Source organism: Schistocerca piceifrons, chromosome 3 (genome assembly GCF_021461385.2).
Source record: "Schistocerca piceifrons isolate TAMUIC-IGC-003096 chromosome 3, iqSchPice1.1, whole genome shotgun sequence".
Lineage (NCBI taxonomy): Eukaryota > Metazoa > Arthropoda > Insecta > Orthoptera > Acrididae > Schistocerca > Schistocerca piceifrons.
The window spans coordinates 555,802,955-555,823,277 of NC_060140.1; positions in this window are offsets into that span (position 1 = coordinate 555,802,955).

Sequence of the window (20,323 nt, forward strand, 5' to 3'; positions counted from 1 at the left end):
TCGTGAACATCTGTGGCGAGTGGTTGAAGGACGGTGAAACGACGACTGTGCGATAAAGTGTTGGACGAACACGCGTCATCACAAATAGTGAAGCTCGGGGCTTGCCCTGGATAAGTGGCGATCTGTGGGAGATCTGACGACAGACTACAATTCTGGTGCCGGCACAAGTGTTTCGAAGCACGCTGTCCAGTACTGGGCAGGCATAAACATGGGGCTCTGCAGCAGACTATCCCTGCAGGTTCCTATGTCGACCCAACGACATCATTAATTACCGTTGCGAAGGGCACGGGGCCATCGATATTGGACCGTGGACCAATGGAAACGTATCACCTGATCGGATCAATCACATTTATTGGTACACCAGGTCGATGGTTGAGTCTGAAGACACAACTAATGCGTCTGGCAGTCGGTGAGCATATCTTTGACGCTTTCGTGCATATAAAACGAAATCGTAACGAAAAGCGTCGCTCTTCTTTAAATCCCCTCCATTTTCTTTATCAGTCTTTGCTGGAAAGCATGGCTTGTACCAAAGATGTACTAGATATTTCAGATCACCACGACTTCACAGCTCAGTAAAAGGTACTCTCTTCACTGATTATACAGTACTTGGGGGAACATACGGTGGAAACACGCAACGCTTGCAACAATAGCGCGATTCCTTTTGCACTGTTTCATTTCAAATCCTTAAGAAACCAAAGAACAAACGCAAAATATACTCTTAGCACTTCAGTTGCGTTGGTTCACTTGGCATAACATGAGTGACTGGACAACTGTCTGTAAAATGTGAAACATTCAGAAGCAACTGTCTGTAACACGCGGAACCATAGTAAGTGACTTAAATATCAGAGAAGTGGTCCGGCCATCCTGATTGAGGTTTTCCGTTATATCCCTAAATCGCTCCAGGCAAATGCCGGGATGGTTCCTTTGAAAGGGCACGGCCGACTTCCTTCCCCGTCCTTCCATAATCCGATGAGACCGATGACCTCGCTGTCTGGTCTCCTCCCCCAAAACAACCCAACCCAATCAGGGAAGTGACGTGCACGTAGGCCCAACAGCGCTCCCTTTCCTGTGAGTGTGCAGGTCAATGTCACTCAACGCTCAGTCGGCGAGGAGCCGCCATACAACGTGTGGAAACGTGTAATGAAGTGCCACTATGCCTCACCAACATCATGGGTTCGAATATCGGCATGTGACTGCATTCGAACGGGGCAGAGTGACTGGTCTCCAGTCGTACAGCGCACGCCGCTTCAAAATTGAGGCGTATATGAAACCAGTGGAGAGAAGAGGATCGTACACAATACCGACAGCGCGAGATGACTGCCACCTTGTCCACTTGCCCGTAACGGACAGAACAGTTTCGCCTACGCAGGAGCACTGAACGGTTGTGGACATGTTTGCGTTAGAAACCCTCTTCTGCGGGCTGGACTGGTATGCATGCCATTGTGTCGGTTTCCATTGACCAGAACCCACCAACGGCGCAGACTGCAACAGCAAGTCAGCGCGACAGCGGCGTGCTGAGTGGCAAAATGTAGTGTTTTTGGACGAGTCCTGCTTCAGCTTGTCCTACAGTGATGGCCGCATACGCGGGTTTCCGCCGTAGGGACGCTATCTTGCAGACAGTATTGTTGAGCAGAATAGCGGACAAAGGTTAAGTGTGGCGATTTGGGGTGCCATTGCTTGTAACACTCGATCTCACCTCTTACGTCTTGAGGGCAGTCTCTACAGTTACCACTACACGAGGGAGATTTTACAACCCGAGACACTGCCCTGCTGCAGGCCATTCCACGTGCCATATTTCAGAGGGACAACGTCAGGGCTCATGTGGCGAGGATTGTGCAAGCCTTCTTCGAAAACCGATGGGTACCACTGCTTCGCTGGCGCACCAATTCACCTGACCTGTCGCCCATGGAATATATGTGGGAAAAAGCCTATCGGCAACTTGTTCGTTCAGGTCCTCCTCCAGCCACAGTTGATACTTTGTGAACGGGCCTACAAACCGCTCGGCAGGGTATTCCCCAGCAGCATATTCGGGTACTTTTTGTTTCCACGCCGCTACGTCAAGCGGCTCTGACTGCAGCATGCGGCCGGCCGAAGTGGCCGTGCGGTTTACGGCCCTGCAGTCTGGAACCGCAAGGCCGCTACGGTCGCAGGTTCGAATCCTGCCTCGGGCATGGATGTTTGTGATGTCCTTAGGTTAGTTAGGTTTAACTAGTTCTAAGTTCTAGGGGACTAATGACCTCAGCAGTTGAGTCCCATAGTGCTCAGAGCCATTTGAACCATTTTGCAGCATGCGGTGGAGCTACTCCGTACTGAATTTCCACAGCCACAGCGCATGTACAGGTCTGTAAATCTAATCGCTTCTGTCTTGTCACATCTCTAATCGGTGGAATATATTTCATTATGATCACATCTCTTGGTCTTGGTGTATCACTTTCTCCAAATAGTGTTGTAGTATCGGAAAACTGGAACGCACGTCTCCTTATCAGGGAGAGATAAGTCCAATGTAATTGTTGCTCAATACAGTTCATTCAGAATTTCATCATGATGCAATTTCTTACTCCTCCTCGCCTTTGCATTTTAGTGGCCTTCATCCTTTCCCTCCTTCTTCTTCTACTTCTTCCCCTCGTGCTTCTCCCTCCCTCTGGCCCTTTTACTCCTCATTTGTTTTCACCTGTCGCTAAACTATGCACCGACGAAAACGGCACCCTAGACTCGCGTCCAGGCTGTAGTGCCACTGCCACCACCTCAACAGCTCCCTTAGTTTTCGAGACACTATTCCTTAACAGCTTGAGAGATAACAACTAGTAGAGAGGCACAGTCGTAAGAAAAGGGGCGATGGCGGGATGTGTTTCATATTTGCGTGACTCACTTGGTAAGATCAGTATCCACTAAGGGCTATGTTCTGGGTTAGAGTTCCGCTTCAGGACATAGTTTTAGTCTACCAGCAAGTTGCAAAATACCACGCACTCTTCTGCAGAGTGGAAAATTTGGTTTAGGAGCTCTAGAAGCGCTTTGTACATAGAGAGCGTAAACAGCGTCAGCAACTGTTGGCAGGATGTGGACTGTATGAGGTTATGGACAGGAGCAAAAGCAGCCGCTGCCAGTGGCGGTCTCACGCTCCTGCCGGCGCAGGAACGGAGTGTCTCGGCAGGCAGTAAAGAGGCCAGCTGGCTGACCTGACCCCTGACCCGCAGCGTACAGCCGGCACCGCCCACTATGCCAGCGGCACCGCCGCCACAACTGGCGCCGTGTCTCCACAGGCTAGTAGCTTGTCCATGGCTGAAACACTTGTCGTTCTACGTACATTGCTTGACAACTGTTAACAAACAATAATTCATTAAACCGACGAATTGCTACATGGACGTGTTTAAAATTGTTAGGCGATAAATAGCTTGGTCATCAGCGCCTTTTCTCAGGATCGTGGTACTGGACTCAGCAGTTACCACTATTAAAGTAAAAGCAAAGACCCTATAACTACAGCAACAGCAAAAAAATTCATATACAATCAACACTATATCTACACTGACATAAAAAAAGAATTTGCAACATCAAAAGGAGTTGTGCGACGTAAACGGACGTTGGTAGGCGCGTTTCTACATCTGAAACATGATGTCTATTCAAATTTCGCGCCAGTCGCACAAGAGTGGCACCTACAGTTATGGTCTGGAGTGTGATTTCATGTGATAGCAGGAGCAGTTTCGTCGGTATCCTATACACCCTGACTGTAAGTTTGTACGTAAGTCTGGTGATTGGTCCGGTTGTGCTGTCATTCATGAATAGCATTCCAGGGGATGTTCTCCAACAGGATAACGTTCCCACACATACTGCTGTTGTAACTCAACATCCTCTACAAAGTTTTGATATGTTTCCTTGACCCACTCGATCGCCATATCTATTTGCAGTGGAGCACATATGAAACATCATCGGACGACAACTCAAGCGACATCAACATTCACCATTAACCGTCCTTGTATTGACCGACCAACTGCAACAGGCATGGAATTCCATCCCACAAACTGAGATCTGGCACCTCTGGAGCACAATGCATGCCCGTTTGCGTGCTTGTATTCAACATTCTGGCGGTTACACCGGTTATTAATATACCATCGTTTCACATTTTAATGGCTTATCTACCGCTTATGTTAACCTGTGATCTTGCAATGTACTTCATGTAAATATGTCGCCTAGGCAAATGTATTCCCGAACTTTCATTACCCATCATTAATATTTTTGGTGTTGCGATTGAATTTACACTGTTGCAACACGTTAATAGTATCAATAAAACGGTAGATGACATCAAGGCAGTTGTTTGATCTTTGAATTAGTATTATGAGTCAACCACTCAAAAACAGCAAAATGTCAACAATTTACTTCCTATTGTTTTTTTTTAGCGTAAAATTGACCGTAAGTCCCTCGGTACACCAAGGTTCCCCCATTATCAGTATACAAATCACTTTTTGTTAGCCCGCATCTCGTGGTCGTGCGGTAGCGTTCTCGCTTCCCACCCCGGGTCCCCGGGTTCGATTCCCGGCGGGGTCAGGGATTTTCTCTGCCTCGTGATGGCTGGGTGTTGTGTGCTGTCCTTAGGTTAGTTAGGTTTAAGTAGTTCTAAGTTCTAGGGGACTGATGACCATAGATGTTAAGTCCCATAGTGCTCAGAGCCATTTGAACCATTTGAACCACTTTATGTTAAAACATGGTGCACCGTGATCGTGAAGCCGCTAACAGGGTGTTTGCGTGGATCTTCATGCTGCAAGAGATAAGCCTGCGTTATTGGGCAGTATCCGATACGTAAGCGACTGAAGATCATTTCGTCCCTTCTTGAAGTTCGAAAGGAACTGCGCCGTGGTCGAATAGTTGGCTCGACAAACCGTAACTTGTTGTTGGCCACTTCCAGCCACTGTCTTTCCCACTCAGCCAACACGACACGACAGACTGTAGGGGATCGTTCATGTGAACTGCGGAATTTTCCTGGCAGGCTGCTTTCGATGGTCGGTCAGGCTTTCTCATTCTCCCCGATTCCCAAGTATGCAGACGCCCGTGAGAAAGCCTTCTGTTTTTTATGCTTGTTCGGGGGTGAATAGTGCTCTGGACCATTTGAACTACCCTATACGCTGGGAACATTTGCTGAATATCCTGCAGAGCACCAAGAGAGTCAATGAGGACAAGGAACTCTCTCCCTCCAAGAAGTGTCCAGTGCCTTCTTGACCGCCCACAGCTCTGCATGGTGCATCGAGAAGCGGCTTGCTAGGTCGCGATTGATAGTAATATGTCAGAAAATTTCAGGACACCCAACATTGTGACTTTACTTTCATCCATCGGTGAAAACCACCATATGATTGCGTAACTCCGATAAAATGCCGTTGAAAATCTCTTTTTTAAAACTAGAGTTGTGGTCTTGTTATATTCCGTCACGTGCAAGTTAGTAGTTTGCCTGTCAATCATCCAGGGAGGGTATTCGCTCCATCCTTATTTAAGAACGTATCTGCTACACTAAGTTGCTCTACATAGTCATTCGTAACAGAAAAAGACTTAGTTGCCCGGTGACTGGTAAAACCTCGTTGTATGGATTGTCCAGCCCCACTAGCGATAACAGGCTTTAAACTAACAGCAATGGAAAGTGGTACATGATGAAGAAACAATCCGATATATCACAAGCTTTGTGGAGGTACCCATCTCAGAAACGGTATTAAATTATTAAACTTTCTTTCCATCCGGAACTGATGTTCATTGCCAAGTGCGACCCCACAGGCAGGAATAAACTTTTCTATTGATTGTGACAAGGAAGCAAACAGCCTACGAATGTCATCTTGAAGACCTTATTAACACGCCTCAAACACATGATATCTTTTGACACACAAAAAACTTTTTGTGCTTGAAAATGTCCTAATGATGACAGAATTATACAACGATAAAATAAAAATTATTACAGTCAAATGGCGGCAGCGTCACTAAAAACAGCCCATGACGTGTCATTTCACGAAGATTGATGGAAGGAGAGTGGTATGATTTTACACGTCAATCTGTTGCGTTCCAGACATGCTGTATGGGTGACAAAATAGGGGCCGTTCATTCCAGTAATCAAAAATCCATGCTCTCCTCCATGTGTCTGTGGTGTGAAGTGTAGTTTGGGACGTTGAACTAACCTGCTGGCATATGACATTTGGCACCCTTGTCATGAAAAGTAGGACAATGACGTTATCAGTACCTTCACCTCAGCAATTATCAAACATACAGTTGTCATACTCAATAGTTCCGCGCACCATCATACCAGGAGTTTCGGAGATATGGGTTTCAAGAATCTCTGCTTCTTGTATGTCCGACCAGGTCGTCTGATCTATCCGTTCTTCGTGACACTGCCCGTAACATCTGCCCCTATTTCCCCTATGGACACAGTAAGTTGAATAGCTCTACGACATTTTGTGATGTAGTCCTGGAAGGACCCATGTCTACTCTTTCTGCCACATTGTTGTCGTCGGTCCGTATTGCTACCATTTGTCCTGCAGTCATTGTACCAGAGCCCACTGTTTGTGCGATCTGTCTGTTTGTGATGCTTCCGTGTCCCTCATGCAACACATTCGACCTTTCTCAAATTTCAAAATATGGAGATAAGCTGCACGTGCACGTTCTCTGTGCCTCCCAGTTGTGATCTCCACCTGAAAAGCTCCAGTAACTTTTTTTTAAAAGTAGAATTCATAGTGGCTTCACCTAGCCGACAGAGAAATATATTTTTTGAATAAAAACCTGGTGACTGTATTTCCGTTTTAGATTTTTATTTCCGGTGCGTATTTCGCACGGAAAACCCTGCTGATGGAGCTTCCTCTCGGAGATACGTATCGGTAACTAAAAACTATAACCAAAATACAAGTTAACGGTCTTTTATCGATAAAACAAAGTTTCATTAGTGCTAGACACACCCAATGACATGTATTCGCACCATTCTCCATATGTAGAAATGGCTTTCTTCTCTACTTAAAAATCCCCCTAAATATTCACATAAGTATGAAATTTTAATCAACACATACCACATGCAGGGAAATACTGGAGTATTACTTTGATGCCGTTCAATCAATATGTTTACCTTTCCACTGATGTATTTTGCACTTTCTGTTTATTTAATACTGGGGATCGAAACGATCATACGAAGATACATGCTGATACAACCTTTCAGGAATAGTGGCGTAGGAAAGATATATTGATTGCAGGTAGCAAAATCTTGTCTGGAAACGAGCATCGAAACTTATGAAGTGGAACGCGTTGTGGCGTAACTCTGCCAGCGGAATACGGCAGCTTACGAGTTATTGTTTCTATAATGTAATAATATGATTTATCTTGTACACAGTTGCTAACAATTTACATGAGGCAAGGTGTTTGTTACGAGGGGTGGGAAGAGTTGGGCAACGTTATTGGAGGATAGCCTACTTTATCTTCGCGCACGTATCTAGTTTCAGAATGACAAAACTCCAGTTCACTTAACACATTTTGACTGAGGATATCTGTATCAGACGTTCCTTGGAAGGACCTCCGTTTGCACTAAATTTCGCACCCTGTACACCCCAAAATCACCTGCGAATTAACTTATTCCTCCTACTACAGTGTACACGCTCTCTTAATGAGATTTCTTTATTTTCTGTCCTTCCTGATGCAGTTTTCATGGCCAGAGGGTATTTATTCAACATGGATGTGAATTTAGCGATGAATCCGAGATACCTGAGAAGGTGACCACAACCCACTATCGTCAGCATCAAGATAAACAAAGTACACTGATCAGACAGAACGTTATGATAACCTACCTAATTAGCGGTGTGTCCACGTGTGGCACGAATAACTGCGGCGAGGCGTTGTGGCACGAAAGCAGTGAGGCCTTGGTAGGTCGCTGGAGGGATTCGGCATCACATCTGCAAACACATGTCACTTAATTCCCGTATATTCCAAGGAGGGGGCGTTGAGCTCTGAGGCCACGTTCAGTCACACCGTGGATCTGTTCAGTCTGGTTCAGATCTGGGGAGTTGTGGGGCAAACAAATCAACTGGGACTCGCCACTGTGCTCCTCGAACCACTCAGTCACGCACCTGGTCCTGTGATATGGCGCATTACCTTGTCGAAAAATGGCAGTGCTGCCAGGAATAGTGTTCGTCATGAAGGGGTTGGTCTCTAACCAGTGTACTATACTCCATGGCCGTCATGGTGTGTTGCACGAGCTCCACTGGGCCCATGCATGCCCACGTGAATGTTCCCCAGAGAATAATGGATCCGTCGCTAACTTGTCTCCGTCCCGGACCTGCAGTACACGTGTCAAGGAGCTGTTCACCTGGAAGAAAACGGATTCGCGCTCTCTCATCGAAATGATGAAGAAGATATTGAGATTCGTCAGTTCATGCAACGTTCCGCCACTGTGCCAACGTCCAGTGCCGATGGTCACGTGCCATTTTCAGTCGTAGTTGCCGATATTTTGGTTTTAACATTGCCACAGGCGTGGGTTGTTGGCTGCGGAGGCCCCTCGTTAGGACACTTCGGTGCACCGTGTTTTAAGCTACTCTTGTACTCTGCCCAGCATTAAAGTCTGATGTTAGTTCCGCCACAGTTCGCCGCCTGTCGTGTTTTACCAGTCTACCGAGTCTACGACGTCCGACATTTGTAAAAAGGTTCAAATGGTTCAAATGGCTCTGAGCACTATGGGACTTAACTTCTGAGGTCGTCAGTCCCCTAGAACTTAGAACTACTTAGACCTAACTAACCTAAGGACATCACACACATCCATGCCTGAGGCGGGATTCGAACCTGCGATCATAGCAGTCGCGCGGTTCCAGACTGTAGCGCCTAGAACCGCTCGGCCACCCTGGCCGGCTGTAAGGACGTGTGGCTGGCCAACCCCACGATGTCTGGACGTGGTTTCACCTTAGTATATATGGATTGCGCGCCTCCCTCATTCTACACATGGACAGCACGCTCACTAATACTACATGCAACATGCCTGGGTCTCACTAGCAGTCATTCTTCGTCAGACGACGCTGCTATCGCCTGGACGGCTTTACGTCGGTATTAGGTTGGTGGTCATAATGTTCTGGCTGATCAGTGTAAGTCTTTCCGGTAAGTGGAACCCTTTTTAATGTCCACTCTTATCGCCAATTTTTGGAAATTGGTGGTAAGTTCCTATGGGACCAAACTGCTGAAATCATCGGTCCCTTGGCCTATACACTACTTAATCTAACTTAAATTAACTTGCGCTAAGGACAACACCCACCCCCATGCCCAAGGGAGGCTCGAACCTCCGACGGCGGGAACTGCGCGAATCGTGGCAAGGTGCCCTAGACCACGCGACCACCGCCAACTCTTGGTTTGTTTCCGCAGTATGTTTTTAATGCAACATACTGTAAATGTTTTATAACTTAACCACAAGGACACAATAAAGAAAAAATACCGATCGAGGGCAGGATGATTTTAATTTTCTTTAATCCTAGTGCTTAGTGGCAAATATAAATCTATTGACTATCGATTATCGATTTAAATTTGTTTTGTGACGGGAAAACATAAATGTAAATAAATGTGCAACGTAGCAAGTTAGCAATATACAAAACACTGCTGCTATATCTACACAGGTATTGAACCGAAGCTAGATAAATACACGTGAATGTCAGTACGTATGAAAGTCATGAAACGAAAACCAAATGCGTAATACATCCAGGATACCCAGAAATAAAAGTCATAACATAACATCCAGCATTCGAAGACTTCATACACAAAGTACCGAATGAAGGGGTTGTTGACATCGTGATAGGGTGCAATCACAATAACGGCAAACTGACACACTAGATGACAGTCACCAGGTTTCATAACTGTACGGACACGTAAGAGGACCAAATTTAATACACGCTCAACAACAGCTGTGATACGATTTGGAGCAATCAGTTTCTGCACATGATCGACCTACCAATTCGAAAAGTCGCCCTTCAGCCCAAAAGTACGATTTGGTATCATTTCTAGAGATAATCGTCTGTCCTCATTAACAGCATTCTTATGACTGAGGGAGAATTTGGCTGCGGCAAGTCTATCCCTGCCGCGCGGGATTAGCCGAGCAGTCTAGGGCGCTGCAGTCATGGACTATGCGGCTGGTCCCTGCGGAGGTTCGAGTCCTCCCTCGGGCATGAGTGTGTGTGTTTGTCCTTAGGATAATTTAGGTTAAGTAGTGTGTAAGCTTAGGTACTGATGACCTTAGAAGTTAAGTCCCATAAGATTTCACACACATTTGAACATTTTCAGTCTATCCCTGTGGATCATGCAGTAAGTACTAGACATGTTTTCGACTGTATTTTTAATAATCTGTACAGCCCCATTAGGTAAGGCACATGTGAACTTTGCTCCGTCGCTGCAGATATCAATGCAGTTGTCCAGTGATATTTTTTACTCTTAAGGAAAAAACTTAGGAGACCGAAAATTTCCAACTCCTGTTGTACTTTGAGATGTTATCTCAGGGCGGTTATGTCGCACCTCTTCATTTTGATCCTAAAGAATAGTAGCTTACGTAATCTTCTGACCGAGTGTATCGTACATAGCTCGCTTTGCAATAAAAAATTCCGCTACTTTCTTTCCAGAGATCACGCCTAACAACACACATACATACGGAATTTGGTAAGATTATTATTTAAACAATTCTTTTCCGCTCCAGCAGTCGAATTGTGGGCACAGATTAGTATCAATACTTATACAAATTATCTTACATACGTACTTACGTGAATTGAATCAAAGGTTCTCTCTATTTCAGTTTCTATGCCTACCAAGGAATACTGAATGCAACTATCTCTGACTCGCGCATTAAAATTCTCAAGCGTAGTAAATTTTTTGCGTACTTCATGATCACCTCTGGCACTTCCTAAATAACAAAACTGATTATCTTTCATGGATATACCATAAGAGGTCCCTAAGATGTCGAAATATTTTGAAGTTCACAATTTATAACAAGTTTTCGTGATTTCGCTAAGTCAGAGATTAAGTAGCAGCCTCTCTTGACTTCGTAATAGAATTAAAATTTCCGTTCAGAAAAAAATCAATCTTATTCAGATCTTCAAATGCGTCTCAGCGAAAATAAATTAGATTCAGTATTTTCCAAAATACTAAATTCCGTAAACTCTTTTATCTTCTTTTCCGAACAGATAATCCGTTTTATTTCGTAACGCTATATACGGACTACTGCCACGTAAGTAGTTTTGCATACCCGTACATGTGTCAACAAGCGTGTCTGTCATAGAACTGAAATTACATTTTATTTTTCATTCTAAAATACATTTAAGCTGCTTAAATAACGTAGGCCCTTAGCATCTAAGGGAAGCTTCCGGCATTTTCTTCTTGTGTGCGGCCGTCGGCTCTCTGAAGTTAACGTCCGGTGACATCAACATTCCAGGCAAGATCCCCTTGACTGCTGCTTAGCTGCTGTGTCCCTCATAAAACGAAAAAATACACACATTTGTGGTTCTCAAAAAAATTAACCTCATTGATATAAACATTGTCTTCGTTCTTAATACTTCAAATTAATAAACTCAGGTCAACACTTAGCATATGTTACCACTTGTTGCTAGACGCTTGCATAAAAGAAGATCTTCCAGTATTGCATTTTCTTGCTGATACTTAACAATAACAAGCCACGCTACGATGAGGACGACGATATGGACTGCAGTAATCAAGCCTCGTACAGTGGTTCAATGTTACCATCTGGTCTCTAATAAAAACATCTGGTCTCATTTTCGCTGTCGGTGTCACATTCCAGTTGGATGTGGTGGTTAGTCGGTGTTCTATTCAGTTTAACTTAGTAGAGACGTTAATGTTTTTTTTTAAATTATTTTGTTGAATGTTACGAAAAAGGCGATAACTCTTGAATAATCTCCATAGAATCCCAAGGCTCCGCGGAACACGGTTTAAGAAAAGATGCTTTAGAATGTGAATAACATTCGTAATATTCCAGATAAACGCACTTAGAGTTAAATTCTATACAGGATTCTTTTTAAAAGAGTGCCAGATATCTTTCAGGACGTAGCCTAGTATTGGTGAAAACTAAAAGAAAGGATACTGTAATGATATGCCCAGAAACCATCACCTGTTGAGATGTTGGACAATCTGTCCCGTTCTCTCATTCCCATCTGTCTGTTATGTAGAAGTAGACACTAAAGGCAGTTCTGCAAGTGGTTAACACGCATCCTGACTTTTTTCAGCTCTCCTCCACAGTGAAGCACACACGTCGTCAGAGACACCTGGTCCTGTTCGGATTGTCAGGCGTATTGATCAGACTTTTTGAAACGTCTGCACATTGTCGACATGTTGGGCATACACCAATGCCTTTGCGTGTAACCTTAGCCAGATATCCAACGAGTATCCGGCCAATTCATCGCCCATGAAACATTTTAGTGAGGTACTATTGCACGATCCGTAGAGAAAGGATTGGTGCCCTGTCGTGCATAAACCACAGGCGCTTTTCTGATAGGACAACAGTCTTCAATAGCGCTGGTAATTCTTCAGGCAGAAGTCGGTGATACACAGCACCTGTTAAACTATATGACCCTGTGAGTCTTTAATCGACAATTCGTGCCCATGTATTGATACTGAAGCGATCCTGCTGCCTCACTTCCATGACTGCTCGAGGTTTTGTATCTGCTTACACGTGTGTATTTTGGTAATTTACTATGCCATCTCCTGTGAATCCTTCCTCATCTGTACATTAAATGTAGGCTGTGAACAGTGAATCTTCTCCAGCTCTTCATCAGAACTATCCCTCTACTTCTGATCAGTACTACCTCCTGCAGGAATATGTGACACTGCAAACATCCATATGTTAGGTGAAAACGACTAAATTTAGACCGACTATCTTCAATCACTGCGTAAGATGGAAAATTACGCGTTGCAGCAACGCGACGTGAGCAGCGCCAGAGATGTCCCGGACCGCAGCCTGGCCTCCAGTGAGGGCAGCTTCCACTGGGGCCATTCCGCCGCGGCGCAAAGTAGGACCGTTCCCCGCCACCAATCGCGGCGATTGCCACCTGCGGCCGAGATAAAAAGTTAATGCCTTCCCCCGGCCAGCGGTAGCACGTGGAACCGGCAACACTCGCGTAAGAGCTGCAGTCTGCTGCGGCATCACTGCCGCGATAGGCGCCGGAATTTTAGGCGCGCCACCCGCAGGGCGCCACCAAACAACACCGCGAGGCGATACGGCTGCTAGCCGAAACGCTACTGCTTCCCTGCTAGCTGTGATCTTGGTATGTGTGCCATACCCACAGTATATCCTACAAGAGAGCACCAAATCTGTATAGCTCTCGAGATTCAGTTACACTCACATTTCTGGCGAATGAGAAAAAAATCATGCGAACGTAGGTTTCTTCGGCCACTGTCACAATCAAATTAGTTCAAATGGCTCTGAGCACTATGGGACTCAACATCTTATGTCATAAGTCCCCTAGAACTTAGAACTACTTAAACCTAACTAACCTAAGGACATCACACACACCCATGCCCGAGGCAGGATTCGAACCTGCGACCGTAGCAGCCTCGCGGTTCCGGACTGCAGCGCCAGAACCGCATGGCCACCGCGGCCGGCCTTGTCACAATCAATAAAATTTTTCTGGGTTTGTGACCTTATTGTCAGTATGTAAAACTACCGACGTTTCGGTCACTGTTGCAAGTAACCTTCGCCAGAGTGTTTTGTTTATTGCCGAATGAGAAAAAAAAATGGCTCTGAGCACTATGGAACTTAACATCTGAGGTCATCAGTCCCCTAGAACTTAGAACTACTTGAAACAAATTAACCTAAGGACATCACACTCATCCATGCCCGAGGCAGGATTCGAACCTGCGACCGTAGCAGTCGCGCGGTTCCAGACTGAAGCGCCTAGAACCGCTCGGCCACCAGCGGCCGGCGCCGAATGAGAAAACTTTGTTTCTTGTGTACTTGCAGACGTGGCTGTTATTTAATTCTGATAGGCTGTTAAGGACGAAGGATAGGGATGTGATATGTTCTTTATTGGTGTTTTTCTATTTCTTTTCATTGGTGGAAACCCGACGTTGCATTACTGCTTGTGATTGGCGGAAATCGGTTGTAAGTAGGCTGTTTATGTTTTCTCTATGTAAGTAGGCTGTTTATGTTTTCTCTATGTAAGTAGGCTGTTTATGTTTTCTCTATGTAAGTAGGCTGTTTATGTTTTCTCTATGTAAGTAGGCTGTTTATGTTTTCTCTATGTAAGTAGGCTGTTTATGTTTTCTTATTGGCAACGTTACGTAGCGCTCAATATGAAAATCACTGGCTGTGCTGTGTGCAGTCTGTGGCTAGTTTGCATTGTTGTCTGCCATTGTAGTGTTGGGCAGCGGCAGCTGGCTGTGAACAGCGCGTAGCGTTGCGCAGTTGGAGGTGAGCCGCCAGCAGTGGTGGATGTGGGGAGAGAGATGGCGGAGATTTGTAATTTGTCATGAACTGATATATATATTATGACTTGTGATGATATCAAGGTAAATACATTGTTTGCTCTCTATTAATATCTTTCATTGGCTAACTATCCCTATCAGTAGTTAGTGCCTTCAGTAGTTTGAATCTTTTATTTAGCTGGCAGTAGTGGCGCTCGCTGTATTGCAGTAGCTTGAGTAGCGAAGATTTTTGTGAGGTAAGTGATTTGTGAAAGGTATAGTTTAATGTTAGTCAGGGCCATTCTTTTGTAGGGAATTTTGAAAGTCAGATTGCGTTGCGCTAACAAAATATTGTGTGTCAGTTTAAGCACAGTCATGTATAATTGTTCAAAGGGGACGTTTCATATGTCGACCCTTAGCCTAGGATACCTCACTGGAATCTTCTGATTTTTCTTGTAGTTTGTGTATTTAGTGTAGCTTTTGTTTATTGCTAGCGCGTAATTGTAGAGAGAATCTCCTTTGTAGTTGTAGCCTTTCATTGTTGTACAGTAAAACAGTTGTGGCATGTATATAGATTTGCACCAAGTATTTCGCAGCTGTAATTAACTAGATATTATTTTCAGTGTTATGTTAATGTGTTCTCTTATTTTTGCTCTTCAAATTGTGTTTTTCTGTGTTGTTGTGTGAAATACTGTGACAATAATGGCGTGTGAAAAACGTAATACTAGGCTCCAAAGTAAACTGAGAAATGACAGTGAAAATGAGAGCAGTGTGTTAGCGCCACCGAGTAATGAATTAACTGATGTTCAAAGTAGTAATTTGGTAATTGTGCATAGGGAAATGGAGCGGGCGGCAAACAATGGCGTGGACAGTGAAACAATTAGTGAAGAGGGAAGCATTATCGATCGATCGGTCGGCAACAGCTCGCCTCAGGAATCCGAAATGACAGGACACAATTTCGCAAATACTGTAGATTCAGGTTTTGGGTCATCACCGTTTTCTCAAATAAGTCAAGACACATTTTCTGCTTGTCAAAATGTGAATGTTGTCGGTGCAAATGCACTGCCGAAAAGCGTAGAGAAACAAATTCCAGACACTAATACATTATTATTGCAATTAATGCAACAAATGGAACAAAATCAGAGACAAACACAGCAAAAGCTTGAAAAGTTAGACACAATGGAACAAAATCTCAAAAAGTTAGACACCACACTTGAACAAACACGTGAAGATTTAACTAGTGAGTTACATAACATTGAATCGAAATGTCAAAAAGTCTGTAATGACGTAAAAACTCAAATTTGTGAGCATTTTCAACCTATTTTTTCGCGTCATGAAAATGCATTACAGAATCACGAAGCAGCCATAAAAGAACTGCAAACTATTTTTCATGAAAATCACAACACCTTGCAAGCTAAAATTGACTCAGTTGCATCTACCGATTCGGTTACGCAACTTGCAAAAACTCAGGAAAACTTAAAGGACACAGTAGAAAGACACATGGAGGAAATTAGTTCATTATCAGAGAAAGTAGTTGAACTTTCGGATCAGCTAAATAACTTATCTACAAAGGTAGATGATGATCTGAATGACACAACACCTGTAGCCTTCACTGACACAGAAGAGTATGAACAAATTAGAAAATTCAAACAAAATCAAAATCAAATCAATACACAGTACAAAAGAGAAATCCGGGAAGTGCAAGATCAGTTGGCACAAGTAGTACAAGAATTACGTATTTCAGAGGACACTCGCGCCCCAATACGGGAAGAGGGACATACAAATACGGAACAGACACAAAATAACAACACAGGGCACTTCGGAAATTGTGAAAGAAGTTGGCAAGGTACGCCGAATTTTGAGATGGAACCGCCGAAACGACGTAACTATGACCGAGATGCTACTCGCCGACACGATGATTTTGACTATAAGCTGTTCATTACTACACGTAAATTCAAAACGTTTAAGAATTCTGCCAACGACATTCATCCACAAGCATGGCTCCATCAATTCTCTCATTGTTTTCCTCCCAACTGGTCGTTGGAACACAGATTAGAATTTATGTGTGGCTACTTAGAGAATGAACCAGCTGTAAGAATGCGATCGGTAATTCACGATTGCCACAGTGAAGGAGAGTTTTACCATGCCTTCCTCTCAGCATATTGGTCTCAAGCTACACAAGACCGTGTAAAACATAGCATCATGATGATGAAACACTTTGAACAATCTGAATTTTCCAGTCTTGTCAAATATTTTGAAGACATGTTGCATAAGAATCAATATCTTTCAAACCCATACAGCCCCTCAGAACTCATCCGCATTTGCTTACTCAAATTGCCTGAACATTTACGACATATTATTTTAGCAGGACGTTGCAAAGATGACATTGAAGCATTTCAGGGTCTGTTACAAGAATTGGAAATTGACACTGACAATCGGGGAACGCGGAAACAGGAGCACAACAATTACAGGTCACATCTGTCACAATTCCACGATGAAAGAAATAATAACTGGACACGACAAGGCTATTCTCACAACACATATCGTGACCAAAACAGACACCACCCGTATGACAACCGTTGGCAGAGTAGTAATAATTACAGGGAAAGATCACCTCTCCGTGGTAATGACTATCACAGAGACAATCAGAGGAACAGACAATATGGGAACCAAAACAATTATTATCAAGGGAGACAGAATAACTTTAGACGCAACGGTCCAGCGCGCAGTTACGATTCAGGGACAAATTCTCCACCACTTAACCGACAAGAAAGAAACTACAGGAGCTATCGACATGACGACAGACGATGTGATCGTAACGACAGACCTGAATTGCATCAGAACTGGCGGGATTTAAACAGGGCAGGGCCCTCTCGAGGAGGTGAATTTGTAGAAGTTAGGTCTCCAAATCCCAATAACGACGCGCGCCAACAAAGAGACAGACAATGACTCGCACAGCAGGCAGCCGCGTGCGCCAGGTGGCTCAGAGAAAAATAACATAGACGCTAACCTTGAGAAAAACTCCAGTATTCTTTACCGACGTATACCGCCTGACAATTGCATTCAAGTTCAAACTCTGAGTACTATGAAGAGTAAAGGTTTACACGACATTTCACATGTAAAACCGTTTATTGAAAGATAATCTGCTTTTTAACTTAGTCTTTGTCATAAAATTTTTCGCTTCACATTACTAGTATGCTTTGTCAGACTTAAGAAACTGTTAACATGCAACAATGTTTGAAGTTAAATATCCAGTCTAGAACCTAGGGAACATTTTTAAAACAGAAATTACGAATGCATTGTTATAGTGAACAGACGACACAGTGTTGTATTTGTACATTCTTGCTTGTTAGTTGCACGATTACGTAACGACTATCAGGGTTACATACTTAGGACACATACTGGTACTGCTAATGAGATTTTAATGCAACATTTTGGTTTACTTGAAAATACATTCTGGGTTTAAAGTACTTTCTGTGAGATACCAGACGACACAGTGGTTAGTTTATGTGATAGCTACACGATTTTTATCACGACGCTACTAATGAGTGACAATGTACAATGTTGATTTTGCGGTGTTTCTGTTTTATATCTGCACAGTTTTTCTGTATTATTCTGGAAAGTAAAACATGTTTTAGTAGTAACTTTTATGGTATAGCTACAAGGAGACAGCCTTTTCTGTAGCACAACAATACGTTACAGCACAGTACTTTCTTCATCACGGCAATAAGCGTAATAAGTATGATATCTATACGCAAAGCATTTCACTTTTGTTTATCATGAGGTAAGTACATTGGCTTCTGCAGAACTTAGCTTTCGGAGGACGATAACTACGACACTTCCACACAGATTATGTTGCAACAAGACGCACATTTAGCGCTACAGTACACGTATTTGAGTGATTAATTTTATACTTAAAACATTTATTTTTTTAAGATTTTTGAATTACAAAGAAAGTTTTCCGTGATACATTTCATTCCATTGCTGTAATCTGTAACACCTGAGGGTATAATTACATTAATCCTCAGGGGGGTACACGCTTACTTTGTGTACCATGTGTGTGGCAACCACAAGGAACCCTAGCTAATATGGTATTTGCTTATACAACTTTACACATCGGTACCATATTTCTCTAACACACAAATTACACAGCTATCTGATTATTTAACTGAGAGAGACAAACATTTATTTTACTACATCAGTGACACATGTTTACGCAATTATACAGTTGGATAACTTCACACTTATGAAACTGTATTTTGTCTGTACTTTGTAAACTGTTCATATTTTTTCGGAATCATTGTGATACTATGAGAGCTTTGAATGATGTATTTGGTATGAGATCATGATTTTTAAAGTACGTTTGAGGCAGCTGACACTTTTGACATGAGCAGAGAATTTTTTTAGGCTTAGAAATTATTGGAGGAAGTTACGACGATTTTCAGATTTGACTGTGGTGTTAGGATGTTATTATTACGACGACGATGTGTATTATGTTGTTGAGGAATGTTTATTATGCTACGTATTTCTCATGATGAAATATTGAAGAAGTGTCGACGAATATGTATAATGAGGTAAGGAATAATGAGTAGTGTTTAGGGACTCTGATTTATGAAAAGGATGTTGGAAACCAAGAAACGTACTTTAAGAGTTATGAAATGTGTGCGTATATTCGTGAATGTATTACAATGCAGACGAAAATTTTTTTTGGACACTGTTATATCAATAGCATTTTGTTTCTACAGATTTGTAACGCAAATTCTTGACCTGTGAAATATTTTTATATGCGACTGTCTCTGTAGCGGAAACTGCTGTCGTAAATATTTCCGTAAGAAAGTTAACGGACCACCTACACATAATGCGTCGTGGGCACCCAGCTGTGTCAGACGCCTGGAGAAAAAGCCATTAGCGCGTGCCTTTCAGAGCACAGGAAAACACCTGGAGAACAAGCCATTAGGGTGTGCCTTTCATCGCTAATGCGACACCCTCGTTACTTGAAAACATATGATTACTCACACTTTGTGCTAATTGCTGAAATGCTTATGAATTGATGGGAAATATTCGTACATCTGCACACCTGATTATGACAAGTGTCTTTCTATGAGAGTTGAGAGGTACTGACTTACGAAATGCCACATGACTATTGAATGATGTTTTTATGCTTTGGTTTGCGTAATTGCTTATTTCACTTGATATCTGGTTTCCAGCTGTGTTGCAGCATTGCTTTTATAAAATAAAATGCATTTGCTAATGTGAACACTTTCTGTCAACAGATCTATTAAATAATTATTTTATGATCCACATTCTTTAAAAAAGGAGCACTTGGAAAGGAAAGAACAATAAGAAGGAACTAGTAACTGCATTCATAATTTTCTTTTCAAGTAATTGGTAACTTTTTGGTAGAATAACTTCTTGTGGTGCACCACTTTAATTACATAGACATTAAGATGTGAATATACATTTCCCTTATCTGCATTGTTGTTTAGTGTAATATTTTTTCTGCTTGCGCTATGTCATGTTTAGGTATAAGTTGCTGGTGTTTGCCAGGCATAGTGTTATTGAATTTGACTTTTGCTCATTTATGCTGCTAGCTTTGCCAATTTGCATTTTTTGCATTGCTGTTTGTGTTGATTTGTTATGTGATGCTGCATTGCCTCGTCCCTTAGTTTAGCATCTGAGCTCAGTAGATTTAAGTTAGCTTAAGAGGGGGTAGCCTCTAAGAGAATGAGTTGCGATGAATTGGAAGAAATGCATTGAGAAAACAGGTTTAGGTAGGATTTTCTTGGAAATAAATGTTGAGGTAAGAAATGTGTGAACATATAAATACAGAAAGCATGCTTAGATAGAATTTTTTTTGGTGGAAACAAACGATGAAATAAGAGGAAAGATATATGAAGTTTTGGGTTGGACTGCAGTACCAAATGTTACACTGAAAACGAACCCT